At 37.4% G+C, this 16,687-nt stretch overlaps 1 protein-coding gene across 1 annotated transcript in view; it reads right to left on the bottom strand.

The window, feature by feature from the left end:
- The window catches only part of LOC135697724 (proton-associated sugar transporter A-like), a 46,274-nt gene extending 29,811 nt beyond the window's left edge, over positions 1 to 16,463 (bottom strand). The window contains exon 1 of the mRNA XM_065217520.1: positions 15,991 to 16,463. The gene's annotated coding sequence lies outside the window, so the exon portion shown is untranslated. The remainder of the gene's footprint in view (positions 1 to 15,990) is intronic.
- Between the last annotated feature and the right edge of the window lie 224 nt (positions 16,464 to 16,687).

Genomic DNA, 16,687 nt, shown 5'->3' on the forward strand with positions numbered 1-16,687 from the left:
CACTGAACTATAGTTTGCGCTTTTTGAGGAATTCGACAAGAAATTAAGATGAATTTATGAAAAACAATTATGATGAAAGAAATATTTTAAGATTGCTGAGCATCATCTAGTTGAACCCACTATTTTTACTGATGTATGTATGTCAGGTAATTATTAACGGGATATTTTTTTCTTCTTCAAAATATCAACAGATACGAACGGACCTGGTTTTACAAATACAAATTATGGAGCAAGCGTTCAAACAAGTACGACGAACTGTATGCAACAGGTAGATGCACTAATGAAGACAGTGAACTCGCGGCAAACTGACCTAGAATCTGCTCAACGCATAGTCAACAACTTGGAACAGCAAGTTGTGGATCTCACAGAAGAAAATCGAATTCTGAAATTTCTGCTAGATCTCGTAGAAAAGTTGACGAATCAACTAGTCCTGACAAAACTTGAAACTCACCATCTACAACAACATATCACGACTTTGAAAGTAGCGAATACTGATCTAGCTAGCCAATATGCTGCTGAAGGGAAAGCATTACGGAAACGACTCTATGATATGGAAAAGCAGGTACAAATTTGTGAGGTGGAACATATTGATCGTGCGCAAATTGTTGAACATATAAGACTGGCCTTAAAAGGAGTGCTATCCGCTAATCAAATTGATGTTATTCTTGGACGGAAGCAGCACCCTCACTGGACTACTGAGGAAATATCAAAAGCTTTTGCTATACGGTTTCAAAGCAAACGTTGTTATCTGTATTTGAAAAACGAGCTGCATATTCCTCTGCCGGGAATTTCTACGCTTCAAGATTATGCTAGACGAATGGATTTGAAGAATGGTATATTGCGAGATGTGTTAAGGGCTATGGATATTGTAGGACAGACAATGCTACCGAGGGATTTTGCTTGCATAATTTCGTTCGATGAAATGAGTGTGCGGAAAATAATGGAATTCGATCTAAGAGCAGATGAAATTGTGGGTCCACATGTTCATGCTCAAGTTGTTATGGTCCGAGGTCTTTTCTCTAAGTGGAAGCAGGTAATCTTTATAGCGTTTGACCAAGTGATGACGCAAGATATTTTGACTAATATAATCAAAGATCTTCATAACATTCGCTACAACGTCGTTGGATTTACTTCTGATAACGGACCTGACAACATGTGTCTTCGTAAAACAATGGGAATTACTATCGATAGAACATATTTTAATCACCCAATAACCAAAGAAAAAATTTTAGTTTTTGGAGACGCGCCACATAATCTTAAGTTAATAAGAAATTGGTTTGTGGGCGAAGGAATCATTTGGAAAAATCGGACATTGAATACAAGACTTCTTCGTATGCTCATTGATGAGCGAGCCAATTGCGAACTAACGCCGATTTTTGCCCTTAATAGTGGACATTTGGAATTGTCATCGGCAGAGAAGCAGAATGTGTCAAAAGCTGCAAAACTTCTTTCGCACACAACAGCAACTGCTTTAAGAGAACGATTTCAGAACACAAAGGAGGAAGAGTAAGCAAGTCATGTTGCAAATTTTATCACAACAGTTAATGATTGGTTCGATGTATTTAATTCTTGTAAGGCGTTTGCCAAATTGGAAATGAAACAATCATTTAGAGCAGCTGATCATCAGATTACAGCTCTCGAAAATATGTTAAGCCTGATGTCTGACTCTCGAGGAATAAGGAAAGGAGGAGTTGTTTGCAAATCTTTAGCAGTTTTTCAGAAATCTATTATAATGTCTATTATATCGTTAAAAGGTTTGTTTGAAGACATGCAAAGAAAATAAACAATTGAGTTTATCCCAACATTTAAGATAAACACATTTAATAACAAAGGTATGCTTGTAAATATATTATTAATTTATTTGCAGCTGAACCAAGACCTGCTCGAAAACCTTTTTTCGCAAATAAGATCAAATGGCGGCTTATTTAGATGATAGGCCTTCACCACTTCAAGTGCTGTATCGACTTCACTTGATTATTCTTGGTAAAAATCCAGGAATTACCCAGCGCAACACCAACACCGTAGACCAGGACGTGCATTGCGAAAAACGTGATGAATTTCTCACCGCCCAACTTTTCCACAAGGCTGATATTGCTCCAAATTTTCCCGAAAAACCTGTAGATGATGTTAATGATGAAGGGTTGTTGAACAGCTCTTTGTACGCAAGTAGAATCGCAGTCCCGGGTGTTACAAGCGTCGTCGATAATGGTCACCAGCTCGCGGAATCGTTGTCGATGATTTCGGTTTCTTCTGACATCATCGATAGCTGCCAGGAGAAGGACGGTTTCATTTACGTTCTACGATGGATTGCTTTTAAACTGCAAAACTCACACCCCGACCTTGGCGATAAGACTGCAATGTAAAAACATATTTGAATCCCGCACACATGCCATCGTTTATAGCTCATCTTTCATATGGTGGACTAACAGTTCCGTCCCCGGAATTTCAATCGATTGGTAAAGTGATGGAAAAAATCTTCATTCTTAGTCACGGTACAGCAGGTTTTGATTTCAAAAAAAAATGTAATTGAAACGGTAGTGAATCGGATTCTACAACAATACCCGAACTTCGACAGGACAGTAGTGAAAAGTACGTCAAAATACGTACTATCGTGCGTATGCGATACGGAAATTTAGTTGAACAAGGCTTATTGAAACCAGTTGAGGAAACTTTAGCATCTGAGGATCAGGGGCCTTCAACATCAAAAAGAAAACGAAAAATGCCTTCAGATTTGGTCAACAAGACACCATCGCAACAAAACCGGATCACAAGTAAAAGCCATCTCGCTAAGAAATACAAAAAGTTGTAAATCATAAAACTTGTAAATATATACATTATAAAATACAGAATAAAACTCGGGATAAAATGAGGCTACTATCATTTTCATTACATCGCTACATAATCTTCAGCTGGTACTGATAGCATCGACTCTCATTGCAATTAATTCTGACACATAATTTTTGGGTAATTTCGTTGTATTTTATTTCGCAGCTTCACTAAATTTTAGGCCTAGAACAAGAATATATTAAATCCATTTAATTAAACACAGAAAACAAAACAACATTAAGCAAATCATCACTGTGCATTCTTCGCATACATTTTTGATGTTTTTCTGGTATTTGCATCTTTATAATTTCAAGTCTCATCCGTTCAAATTTTCTCCAAATAGTAATTTAATCTGCAAATTCCTTCGTTTTATGTACGAAGCCGGATATTGGTTCCATGAGAAACATACTTCTCCTGAAGTTGAAAATATTTTCCAGTTTAAAAAATGTAGCTTCATTGTGTTTCCACACATTTTTTCTTTTTTTTAACAATTATAAACTTGCACAACATTAATTTCATTGAAGAATAAAGCACCATCAAATCAACGCATTATTTTAACCATGACTGACTAAATCAATCCTTAATGGATTTGTTTGTAAACAATCTGATGCCCTGTCACGAGTGACAGTTGTTTTTTTCAATATGGGTGATCATGTTTTTTGACATCTCGTTACACCATTCTATATTTCACCATGGTCAGTTCAAAGGATGCAACGCAAAGTCTTTAGGAGCGCAAAGTATGAATATTTACACCGTTTGTTCTGGAAAACAAAATAACCACTCCAAGTGAATCCATTTTTCCATTCCTTTGTTGCTTTCATCCGTGTTTGTACGAAATTGAAACCCGTAGGACGAGATTGGAATTACGAAGCAGGGTTGTATTTTTAATTAAATAGGGAAAATGGCTCTAATGCTGGCCTATGGATCTAATATTGGGCCCATCGCTAAAAATCTGATAGAGTTTTTGATCTAATTTCCGTCCTTCTAAGCACATCTCGCACTTTACCTCTCTTTTTTTAAAGGGTTTGAACAAAACATGGAATATTTTCATCAAAGACAACTTCTAAATTTATTCACCTTTCCATACGTGCCGTTGGATTTGATAAAGAGTCAAGCAATGTTGGCATATTATTAAAAATTTAACACTGCTTCTTGATTCTAAATTCGTCCTACGAGTTTCAATTCCGTCCTAACGCATTGAAATGCCATGAAATTTTCTTCGTCCTACTGATAAACGTAGAAAAAGGGGATTCGCTATGAACGCTTCTTTTGTTTTAAGAACCATGAGTGTAAATATTCATACAATGCGCTGTAATATTTAGGCTTCATGTTGTGGCTTATGAACTAACGGATCGAAACAAACGCATTATTGTTTTGTGCATAATGAAATCATTGACATTATTGATGATTTCTGCTCGATAGAACGGAAATGGGCGATTACGACGAAGTAGCGCTCTTCCCTATTTATCAATTGTATCTAGATGAACGCGTCATTGGGACGGTACTAATGGATATTTTTGGTTGCTATTGAAAATTTAGTCGATTGCTGAATTTATGTATGGGCCCAAATTAGGGACACTTAGGCCGACATTACATACATATCCCCTAGAAACAATTTATGACTCTTGATCAACTCCAACGGTATAGAGGAAGTGTGCCAGCTATTGCACTATTGCTCCCCTAATGAGTCATGTTCAAAATAAGTTTTTCTATATTTTTCAGCGCATACAAGACAGCGTTGAAACTAACTTTCTGTGGATTTTATTTTTATTTTTTTGAATAGTTGAAGGCTTTAGGCCGTATGACCATTGAGAAAACCTCTAGTGACATGACTGGTACACTTCCCCTATTTGGAAAGGTTAATAAATTTAGAAGTCATCTGAAGTAGCAACATTCCAGTTTGTGTAAAAATCCGTTCGAAAAAAGAGAGGCGCAAGTTGTGCTTAGTAGGCCCAAAATTAGATCTAAACACTACTAGCTTCGAACCGAAATGTTGTTGGTTATCCAGAAAGGGCTAGCTGCGACCAGTATGTATTTTCAAAGTTATATATCAAGAGCACTCGTTCAAACTCAGCTGACTTGTGTGTCACATCGGAAGCAGGTAAGCCACTTGTTTGTGCGACTTTATTGATCCACTCCCACTTGAGTTCAGAACTGTGTCATCGGTTGCATTATCACAACACGGAAGACATGAGTGCAGTCAACGGTCCATACAAATTTACAAAAAAAAACATGGATGACTGCTCACATATGAGGTCTTAAACCTCTCAAAAACTGTTCACGTGGAATGTGGACAGACCCTAATCGGTACGAGAGTTGTTGTTGTGATATTTTCCTGCATCGAGCACACTAATCCAACTGGCGGAATTATTGCTACTTTGCATCTACTTGGTATGCATTGAATTGATGATCACTGAACTGGGAAAACAAATGTTTTCCGGGATTCATCCCCATTCATCAGTAGGTGCATCACTCAGGGGATTTAAAGTGGACCTCATTCGATAGAAGTGGGGCATCCAAGTGCATACACTAGAGGTCGATTCCTCCTATTTCAATCAAAGAAATCGCCTTTTTGGATTCGCTCTGAAGTGCTTGGTTCCTCCAAAAAGCCATGAAGTGCCTGCTGGAGAAATGCTGTATTGTTACCTAAAGGGTGATACGGTCAAAATTTGGTCAATATCAACTTGACGTATTTCTTTCAATTTTGCATTTAAAAAACCTGAACACCCCTCATTTTGAAGGTGTGTGTGTGTAGAATGTTGCTCCTATTTTGATTTTAGAATTCACTCTTCAGTTGTCAAAATGCCGTCCAAGCAAGAAGAGCAGCGTATCAAAATTTTGCTCGCGCATCGCGAAAATCCGAGCTACTCGCACGCAACGTTGGCAAAATCGCTAAAAGTTGCCAAATCAACCGTTACAAATGTAATTAAAGTGTTTGTGGAACGTTTGTCGACAGCCAGGAAGTCTGGATCGGGGGGAAATCGAAAACCGGAAGCCGCTGAGACGACAAAGAGAGTTGCCGGTAGTTTCAAGCGAAACCCTAACCTCTCTCTCCGAGATGCCGCAAATAAGCTGGGTGTATCGTCTACAACCGTGCATCGAGCCAAAAAACGAGCCGGACTATCGACTTACAAGAAGGTAGTGACTCCAAATCGCGATGATAAACAAAATACGACGGCCAAAGCGCGATCCCGGAGGCTGTACACGACGATGCTGACGAAGTTTGACTGCGTGGTAATGGACGACGAAACCTACGTCAAAGCCGACTACAAGCAGCTTCCGGGACAGGAGTTTTATACGGCAAAAGGAAGGGGAAAGGTAGCAGATGTTTTCAAGCACATGAAACTGTCAAAGTTCGCAAAGAAATATCTGGTTTGGCAAGCCATCTGTACCTGTGGCTTGAAAAGCAGCATTTTCATAGCTTCCGGGACTGTCAACCAAGAAATTTACGTGAAAGAGTGTTTGAATAAACGTCTGCTGCCTTTCCTGAAGAAACACGGTTGTTCCGTACTGTTTTGGCCGGATTTGGCATCTTGCCATTACGGTAAAAAGGCCATGGAGTGGTACGCCGCCAACAACGTGCAGGTGGTTCCCAAGGACAAGAACCCTCCCAACACGCCAGAGCTCCGCCCAATTGAAATACTGGGCTATTGTCAAGCGGAACCTAAAGAAGACCAAAAAAACTGCTAAGGGCGAGCAGCAGTTCAAGGCAAACTAGCTTTCTGCGGCGAAGAAGGTGGACAAGGTGGCTGTACAAAATCTGATGGCAGGGGTCAAGTGTAAGGCCCGGCAATTCGGATTTGGAAAAGCGGAAGCCTAACTGAATATTTTTCCTGAATTTTATACTAATTGAACTTGAAAAAGAAATTTAATTTGATTTTTTAAATAAACGATTTCACCGATTTACACGCGTTTTCCCTTGACCAAATTTTGACCGTATCACCCTTTATCGCGTCACCATTCTCTAGCTGATGTCATCCGCTGTGAGATTATTGTGATTAATCTAAACCAAACCTCGTTCAAGGCCCGCACCAAATCTATTAAATTAACAATATGAAGATCGATCTTATATTTGGCTCTAGAATCGATCCAATGATTAAATCGGTACCTAAGAATCGATCTTTGGTAGATCGATCTTATGGTTTTTATTTCAATTGACCTTTCTGACGTTTATAAATGGCACACTTGCGTAATCCTATTTGCAAGTGGCTAGTTTGCTATCCTCACTTTCGCTCTAGCCAAAAATGTTGGTTTGTTATTGTTATCCTCACTTTTGGACAATACGCTTGTTTACGTTGGTGCCTCAAAAAAATTCATTGAATGTTGTCGTGACGGTAAGGAGCAATGAGCACAGGAGGGAGGTAGCGAAAACCTTGAAATGTTACTGTTTTCATAAATATCTGAAACACAAATAGTGACGCCATTCTAGGGAGCGATGCTGATGTCAGGGTTGGTAGCGACCAATGCTGTCAAAAATAGTGGTTTGAGTGATCATGTTTGAGAAATAAGTGACCAAATAGTGACTTATAGTTGAAAGAAGTGATTAAAAGTGACATAAGAGATGAAAAGTAGTTGTTCTGATGGCACACCAAACAAATGATAGATGTTTTAGACTTAGACTTATTAAATTAGTATCTCATAAACACTTATGTACGATATGAAGCTTTAAAGGGCAAGATACAAGAGAAAATTTATCACAAAACTCACGGTATTAGTCTAATAACAGGCAAAACCAGAAAAACCGTAAATTCTCAGAGCATTTAATTTTTCCTGAGAATATCTGAAAGTCTCAGGGAATTTATTCATTATTGACGAAATTTAATAATTTTCTTAGGATAAGTATATTTTAATGATAAGAATGCATTTCGAAACACAAACATTTAGTTTTTCTCGTTATTTTCTTTCACACATTGAATTTTATACATCTAAAGTGAACTGTATAATCTTCAGTAACAAATAAATTTATAAAACTTAGAGACTTGAAAGGCTATTTTTAATTTGGACAAGTTTTTGAAATGTAAGACCTAAAAGCTATAAAACTTCAAGAATGTGGAGTCGAATTCCAGTTATAAGGGCTCATGGAATTTAATTTTAATTTCTAAGGACCTCATTCCAAGGGAGTTCTAAAAAAAATATGAGAAAAACATCAAGTGCATTCTGCTTTCAAGGCAATTCTGAGTTTGAGAAACTAGCCTGATGCTTCTCAACAAATATTTAAACTTCCCTGAACTTTTTCGGACTTCATTAACAATCGTCAATTTTCCTAACGATCAACGAAAACTTATCAGAAGTTTCAACAATTCGCTCAAGTTCTCGAAAATTCTTGAAATTTATGTAACTTATTTAATGTTAACGGAAGTGCTCTGAGGTTCTCTGTTCTTCCTTACGTTGTCGAAGTTTTTGAAGTTCGCATGAAGCTTGTTGTACTGCCCGGATTTTAAATGAACTGTCCTAAAAATGTTTAAGCATCCACGAACTCCTGAACTTATGTGATGATATCAATAATCTTAATCTTCTTAACATCTCTGATATTCTATGAAAATCTGGAAACTTCTTAATATCCCGCTAATTTTCTGAAACTAATGGAACTGAACTCCCCGTGAAATACCTCCTATTTTGGAGCTTACTAAGCGTCTTGAAATGCTCTCGCATTTTGCCAATCTTCAAGATAGTTCTTGAAGTTCTCGGATCTTCCCTTAAGTTCCATAGACTACTATGAAGTTTTCGAAATGTTTCTGAAGATCTCTGAGCTTCTGTGAAGTTTTCGAAGTTTTTCTGAAAGTCCTTCTTTAACTCCGGTAACAATTGATTAAATTTGCTCCCGTGATTTCGTGGACTGAAACGGAATAGTTCTATGATTTTCACGGACGTTCTCAACATTTTTTTTTAATTTCGTGGAATTGCCTTTATTTATTGACACTAATCCATTATTTCATTAATAGTCTAGACATTCATGATTTTATTAAAACTGTCCAAAAGATTTATGAATTTCGTTACACTTCTCTAGAGTGCCCTGAAATACTCAGTACTTTTTATAAGAACTCACAATTTAACGGAATTTCATTAAATTGCCTTGAAGTTTTCACAATTTTCCTTAAGTTTTATAAACTTAATAAATGCTCACGGAACTTTGCCTTTAATCCCTCATTTTTCCTGAACATATCTGGACATCGCGGATTTTTTTTTTTATCCTTACGTGAATTTCTCTTGAATGTTCCAACAGATTTTCTGATATATATTCATAACTCCCTGATGCTTCTGAAGCTTTTGGATCTATCATAGAATGCTCGGAATGTTCCATAATTTCACGGAACTCCTTGTTAATCACTGCAAATTTCCTTAAATTAATGGAATTTTTCTGAATATAATTAAACTATCCTAAACAATCTAAATTTCTTAGAAGATCTCTGGAATTTCTGGGATAGATGCTTGCCAACACTTCTAGCATTTTTTTATATTATGATTTTAAATATTTTCTATAACTTAAGCTTATTTTTCGAAATTTTTTGAAGTACTTGAAATATCCATGATACAACATTCTTAAAATACTCATACACTTTCCAGATGTTCATATAATTTTTATTGCGTTCCAGAAATTCTCTCGGAGCTTTGCTGAAGATTCAGGAAATTTCCTGAGTTTCTCGAAGCTCTAAGCTTCTTTAAGGTACCTGTAACTTTCATTAAATTATTTGAACTGCCCTTTGATTCTCTGATCTGTCTTGATGTTGTCGGAGCTTTCCTGAAGCTCTCAACTCTATCGAAAATCTAGGTTCTGCTCTGAAATAAATGGAATTCTCGTAAATACCTTTGAACTTCCTTGAAATTTTCTGGACTTCCGTTAAGTTCCTGGATTTTTTTTTAAAGTTTTCATAAATTCTCTCGAGATCTCCGTGTTTCCCTGAAATTTTCGAAATATCTTAAAAGTTCTTGATTTTTTTTTATAGGCATCATAGAACTATTCTGAATTTGGCTATACTCACTCTTATAGATCTTTAAACTGTACCAAAAATCTGGACTAAAGTTACAGGAGCTGCCCTTAAGATCTCTGAAATTCCCCAAATAGCTCTAGATCAAGGTTTTATGAGGTACTTAAAACCTCTCAAAAGTTTTCACAACTTTCCTCAAGTTCTCTTTTCTCCTGAAGTACTATTGGCACCGATTAAGGTCTTTGAAATTCTAGGCACTTCTTAAAAGTTCCTGTAGTTTTTCGGAAGCTAACAGAAGTGGTTCTGAAAGCTTCCAGTTAGTTAACCATATTTTCAGGATGTTAACTTCCCGTATGTTCCCGCAGTTTGTTTATGAAGCTTTACTGAAATTCTCAGCATCTCCTTCCTTTACTCAGAACTTTTGTAAAGTTCCTACAATTGTTGAGAAGTCAATGGAACTGAACAAAAATAGTGACTTATGACAAGAAAGAGTGACTTCTAGGGACTAGCTTGAAAAAAGTGACCAAGTCACTAAAAAATGACTCGCTACCAGCCCTGTGATGTTAACGTTATGTTCCTTAAATTTACCTCACAGTGTGGGTTGTGAAAAAATCTTTTTTTTTTTCGATGAAACTACAATTACCAAATTTAACATTGTTTTTTGAAAATCGAAAAGATCGAGAGAAGAAAACGATGTTTTCAATCTTTTCGTGAACAAAGAATCGATCCAAAAAATTTGGAAATCGGGAGGAAAAAGATCGATCCAAGATCGCCCAATCCTACACCGGACGGTACGTACGTTTATGCTTTTTGATGCAAATTTTAAGGCTCTTCTATTAAGAGAATTCTGCAAAAAAAAAATTTTGGCATAATTCTCTAAATAGGAGGGGCTTAAAATTTGCAACAAAAGGTATAAAAATAGGTACGGTCAGGCATGCTCAGTGCTTGGAAGCAATATTCGGTGACTGTGTTAGGGAAACCACTTTTCCCATCACGGAAACGCCTTGTTTTCTGATGTCAAAACTACGCATTTCCATGCACAAAACTTTTGGTTTATTCAATAGATAATAAAAAAAGCGAAAATATCTTGTTTAAAATTTTCCAGTCGCGATCAATCCTAAACATTCAGGACTTTTTGCTTTTTCTAGTGTCCTGGAGAAAACCTTACGAAGTGTTTCTGGTTATTTGACATGGTCATGGGATATTCGGTCATTGCGAGAACTTTTGTGTTCCACTTCAATACTCGAGAGCTTTATGTGGCTGGCAGCAAGGTGAGCGAACGTTCAATGAAAATTAACTCTTAAACAACAATAATTTATGGTTGTCCTGAAAAGAACCTTTTTGTCTTAATGGTTGAATAATGCTGAGCTATTAGGGAGTTCAACACGGATGAGGCTGACGAGTTGTATGTTGTTTGGAACGTGGTCAATCGATAAAACTGTTAGTAGCCAACTAGTATTCATGCATCATTTTCTCTAATGGACCTATACACACCAATACCCTTATGAACTTATCCCCGAACCCCAACCTCGATGCAACATCAGCTCCCAGAACTACAGGATCTATAAAAATGTCCTATAATCCTTAGACCTACAAGAAATTCCAATGCTCTGACATCTTCACAACATTCAACAACGTTTAGATCTCCAGAATTTCTCCCACAATACCATTACAAAAAGTGTCAAACTGTCGGTTTACTAAGAACATCTGATAGTTAAAAGACATAATGCTGAAACTCCAACAAACTTTAAAGTTCTTGGGAAAAAGTCTGAAATGCTGAAAGTAAAATTGTTTTTACAACTTGCATAACTACTTCTTCTTCACATTTTAATCTTTTTGTTTATCGCATATTAGCGATATGTGGCTGGCAGCAAGGTGAGCGAACGTTCAATGAAAATTAACTCTTAAACAACAATAATTTATGGTTGTCCTGAAAAGAACCTTTTTGTCTTAATGGTTGAATAATGCTGAGCTATTAGGGAGTTCAACACGGATGAGGCTGACGAGTTGTATGTTGTTTGGAACGTGGTCAATCGATAAAACTGTTAGTAGCCAACTAGTATTCATGCATCATTTTCTCTAATGGACCTATACACACCAATACCCTTATGAACTTATCCCCGAACCCCAACCTCGATGCAACATCAGCTCCCAGAACTACAGGATCTATAAAAATGTCCTATAATCCTTAGACCTACAAGAAATTCCAATGCTCTGACATCTTCACAACATTCAACAACGTTTAGATCTCCAGAATTTCTCCCACAATACCATTACAAAAAGTGTCAAACTGTCGGTTTACTAAGAACATCTGATAGTTAAAAGACATAATGCTGAAACTCCAACAAACTTTAAAGTTCTTGGGAAAAAGTCTGAAATGCTGAAAGTAAAATTGTTTTTACAACTTGCATAACTACTTCTTCTTCACATTTTAATCTTTTTGTTTATCGCATATTAGCTTATTGGGTGCTCTCAGCTTAGTGTTCTAGATGCATTTCCAAAGTTGGTGATTGAGAGCTTTCAATTCCTGTACAATTTTTGCATTAGTATAATTGTGTTGCAATACAGTCATATTCTATGCCCAGAGAGGTCGAGACGTTTTCCAATTCGCAAAATTGCCCAGCCACCTCCAGCATGATCTTGCTTTGTAGCTGCATCTTTGCCGACTGAGCTAAGGGAGGTCCTATAACTTCCATAACTACAGGACCAGTGGAATTTTTGAACTCAGAAGTCATTACAGAAGTACCAGAACTCCCGGATTTCAGAAACTTCAAAAATTGCCCTCTGAACTCTAGAAAATATAATAGAAATCTGTTAAGCTATACAACTCTGAGATTATTTAATGACTATTAAGGACTTTCAAAACTTCAGCAAACCTTGCACACATAGTTTTGTTTGCCAAATTTTGGTAATGTTTACACCGTCGTGCAGCTCAGGAATAAACTTAACAGATGACTGTCAAAAAATAACGTATGCTTTGTGAGATTTAGCGTCACTTTTTCAGAGAAAAGGCACTCAAAAGTTACTTTAGTTGAGATCTCAGCAATTAACTTACTGTTGACCTATTTTGCAATGTCAAAATAACCTAGATTTATTTAATATAAAAAATATATGTTTTTATTTTATATCGAAACAAATTTGATTAAAAGTGAACAAAATTGAAATCTAGATATAGGCCACTAGGGCAACAAATTGGCTCACTTACCCTATGACGAGCGAAATTTCCCCTTGGTGAACTTCATGAAGTATCGTGAACATTTCCAACGCTGGACTTCAAGAAATGTGGATCACCCGGAACATTCTTCTTCATCATGGCTCTGGCTCTCTTACACAATTAATCATTTTGTCAAGCTTCTGCATTCATGTTCCATCAGATGTCACTGCTGTTGTTTGTGGTGACATTTATCGGAAACTACACACAATCTGTTTTCCTATAATTGTTCACAGAGGACCCTGCAGTGCAAAACATGTCTGGTACCTCTATATATGCATTTAGATTATTATTCGAAGTCCCTCCTTTTTTACACATTCTGCACACAAAATAGCTCACCCCTCACAGAATTTCCCGCCGAATTTTATGTATGGGGCGGGGCATAAAGTATCTTTTGCGCAGAATATGTAAAAAAGGAGGGACTTCAAATATTAAAGCAAATGCATATATAGAGGTACCCGACATGTTTTGTAGTGCCAGGTACTCTATTTTGTAATCTGTGAAACGGAAATCACAAATCGAGTGTCAAGAAAATACATGGCATGTTGAGAGATTGAGCTCGTGAGAGAGAATTTCTCTCTCAAATTTAAATTTTTGGCTCTCTGAGAACTGGTAGTAAAGCAGGTAAAATTGTATGGGGAAAAATCATTTTTAATTAATTGTAGCTTGTTTAACAATAATTTCCGGGAAAAACTGAACAACAAAGTCCCTGATTAATTTCTTTAGGTCGTCGTTCACTTTTTTTTTCACCTGAATATGCACCGAAAGCGAATTATTCCCACTTATCTCAATTTCTATATGGGGATTTTTATCACTTCCTACCAGCGGAACAGCGCCATCTCTGTGGAAAATTGTCGAACAAAATGATTAATTCATTCTGCTGACATTCAGTAAAACAACTGCCGAGATTCAGCTAACAAATTAGATTTAATCAAAGTATTTTGTTACTTCATACGTGAAGTTTACGATTTCCTTAATTTTAATTTATGTTCAATGTTCACACTGCCGTATTCTAGCACAACTATCAATCTATTATCTTTAGAACTTTCTCTAGCTAAAGCATCAACTCTATCAAACAGATATTTTGCAGAGATATCATCAAAAGTAGATACCGAGATAATCGTCTGTTGGAGGTTTTCATCGAGCTAGATTGAGTGTATACACCTAGTCTTAACTTAAAATTCTTTGAAGTATTGCCACAGTTAATAATTATGAGCTTTCTATGCCAACCAATGCATGAATGTGTATACCGATTGGCAAGCACAATGATACTCTATGCCCAAAGAAATCTAGAACATTTCCAACCCAATAGATGTTTAATCTAGACCGAACCGGGAATCGAACTCACCACCAACGGCTTGGTAAGCCCGTGTCTTAGGGTGAAAGTGAAGTAGTGAGTTTATTCCAAAATGGTTTTCTCTGAGACATCACTTCAGATTTCAAAAGATCTCGTCGATGTTTTCCTTTTATTATTTCGCACAAAACGACGACAGCTTCTTTCCAATCTGAAGTGATGTCCCAGAGAAAACCATTTTTGAAATTGTTATTTACTCACCAGGTCACTTTTTCCTTAACTGACTAGGCTGTTTCAATTTTGAATGGAATGATGCTCCACATCAATACAAAAATTGGCATTTAACTAGTCATCACCTCTTATGAAATACCCATTTAATTCGTTCAAACAAATCTGAAGGCTGCTCAACTGGAGTTGCTCTTTTAGACATAGAAAAAGCATTCGACAGTGTTTGTCATGAAAGCTTGATTACTAAAATGAAAATTAGTTCAATATCATTTAACAGACAGAACTCTGCTGGTAAATTATCAATATTCCAAATTTAATCGACTACCTGTTAGAGCTGGAGCTCCTTAGGGTAGCATTCTAGGCCTATATTGTACAACATTTTCACTTCGGACCTCCCTGATTTGCCTCAGTCTTCGTGTTATTTGCAGCAGACAGCAGAAAAGTTTCGATATTTTCTCTTATTATTAACAAAAACTATTCCACAGCCGCAGTCAGTTTATGAGCAACAAGAGTGACGCACATTTTTGCCTGTGGACTTGGAGACATACTTCAAGTCCCCGCGTACATCGTACGGGCTAGGCAAAAATGTGCGTCATCTTGAAAACTGTCGCTTTAATGGCCCTTCGCTCATTTTCAACTTCTATTCAATTTTCATACTGCCGTACTCTAACGGAACTATCCACCTACATTCTTCTAAAAAAAAAAAAAGATCATTCTCTAGCTAATAAATCATCACACTATAGCTTCATGTTAGCATTTCCAACCAACTCCAAAAACTGTGGATTTCTCCCAAAACGGTAAATTCTCCACAACTCGATGATTGCTAACTCGATATCGTGATGTGTGTTATGGCTACTGCGAAATTCTATCTGGATTTAATCAGATTAACGATCTTCTGAACGTGAACGGTAAGCTCCTTGACTTGGCTTTTGCTACCGACATGGACCTTGTCGATTATCCGCCAGCACTTCTTGAAGTTGACGCTCATCACAAGCCGTTCGTTTTTACTATCGACATCCGGTCTCTGATGGAAGACTACACTCGTCGGCTGAAGCCTGATGTCACTCGTAAATGGACGAATTGCTTTCATGTACTTGCACCGTTTACTTGATTAAGAACCAGATGATCTCTCAGAGCTGCATGAACTTCCAGAATTTCAGTAACCCTCAGAGCTCCTTCAACCCCTTCAACAACTGCTAATACACTTAAATCTCCAAGAATTATTAAAATTCTAAAATTTTCCGATGCTCCGGGAACATTAAGAACTTGAGAAACACCTTATTTGCATGACCTCGAATGCGTATTAATTCGATGGATTTGTTCAACACTTTCAATATATAATTCACAAGGGAGGAATATATCGATGCTAAGTACTTGATATAGTACAACCATAACGCCCCATTTTAATATCTGAGCACCAGCATAACTTTTTCATCTCCAGCGCGAACCAACCGAAGCGAATCATCCTTCTCCCTGGACCTAGCACCACCCGTTCGTTCACTTACCTTTTGCTTAAAATTACGGAACAATGCTTCTTCTCTGCCTCGGGGCTGCTCAAATTGCGCTCCTGATACTCTCGAGCCGTACGACTAAGAGTTGGTCCTGATTGTCCCGTTGATCACTACTGTTGCGACTAATAGAACTATCGCAAAACTTAATGCGGCGCCTCCGATACGAATGGATCAAATACAGCGGCAGACCTGGAGCTTTACTCATAACGTTCGTACCTCGCTGGACCTTTTCCAGATTGAATGACTTTTAGCACTTCAGCACGGCCGGTGTCTTTATGCAAATCAACTTGAATAGAATTTTCTTCTCGACGAAACAAATCAAACACCCTGGTATGCGCTATCCTCCCATATTTTAGGTGGCACTTAACGCTCAACGGATCAATCGTTTCACTTTGGATTCGAGAATTTTCTTCGATTAATTATTCCTCTCGATCGTGCCCTACAATCAACACACTCGAACGTTCCCGCAGCGGCTAGTGAAGCGAATGGTCTAAAATTTGTGGGATGAACACAGACACTGAATCCGGCACTAATCAACTGCCAAGACGAGACTGGCTACCGAACCGCTCTCTCCGCAGACTCTTATTTATATAGACAACAATAAATGTACCGACTTGCTCTATTATACTCTTTTGCATGTGTAATCACAATCTTCTTGCGATTGGTACTCCTGGCGATTGTTTCCAACGGG

This window comes from Ochlerotatus camptorhynchus, unplaced genomic scaffold (genome assembly GCF_037179485.1).
Source record: "Ochlerotatus camptorhynchus isolate MF236.1 unplaced genomic scaffold, CSIRO-AGI_Acam_v1.1 ptg000077l, whole genome shotgun sequence".
NCBI classification, from domain to species: domain Eukaryota; kingdom Metazoa; phylum Arthropoda; class Insecta; order Diptera; family Culicidae; genus Ochlerotatus; species Ochlerotatus camptorhynchus.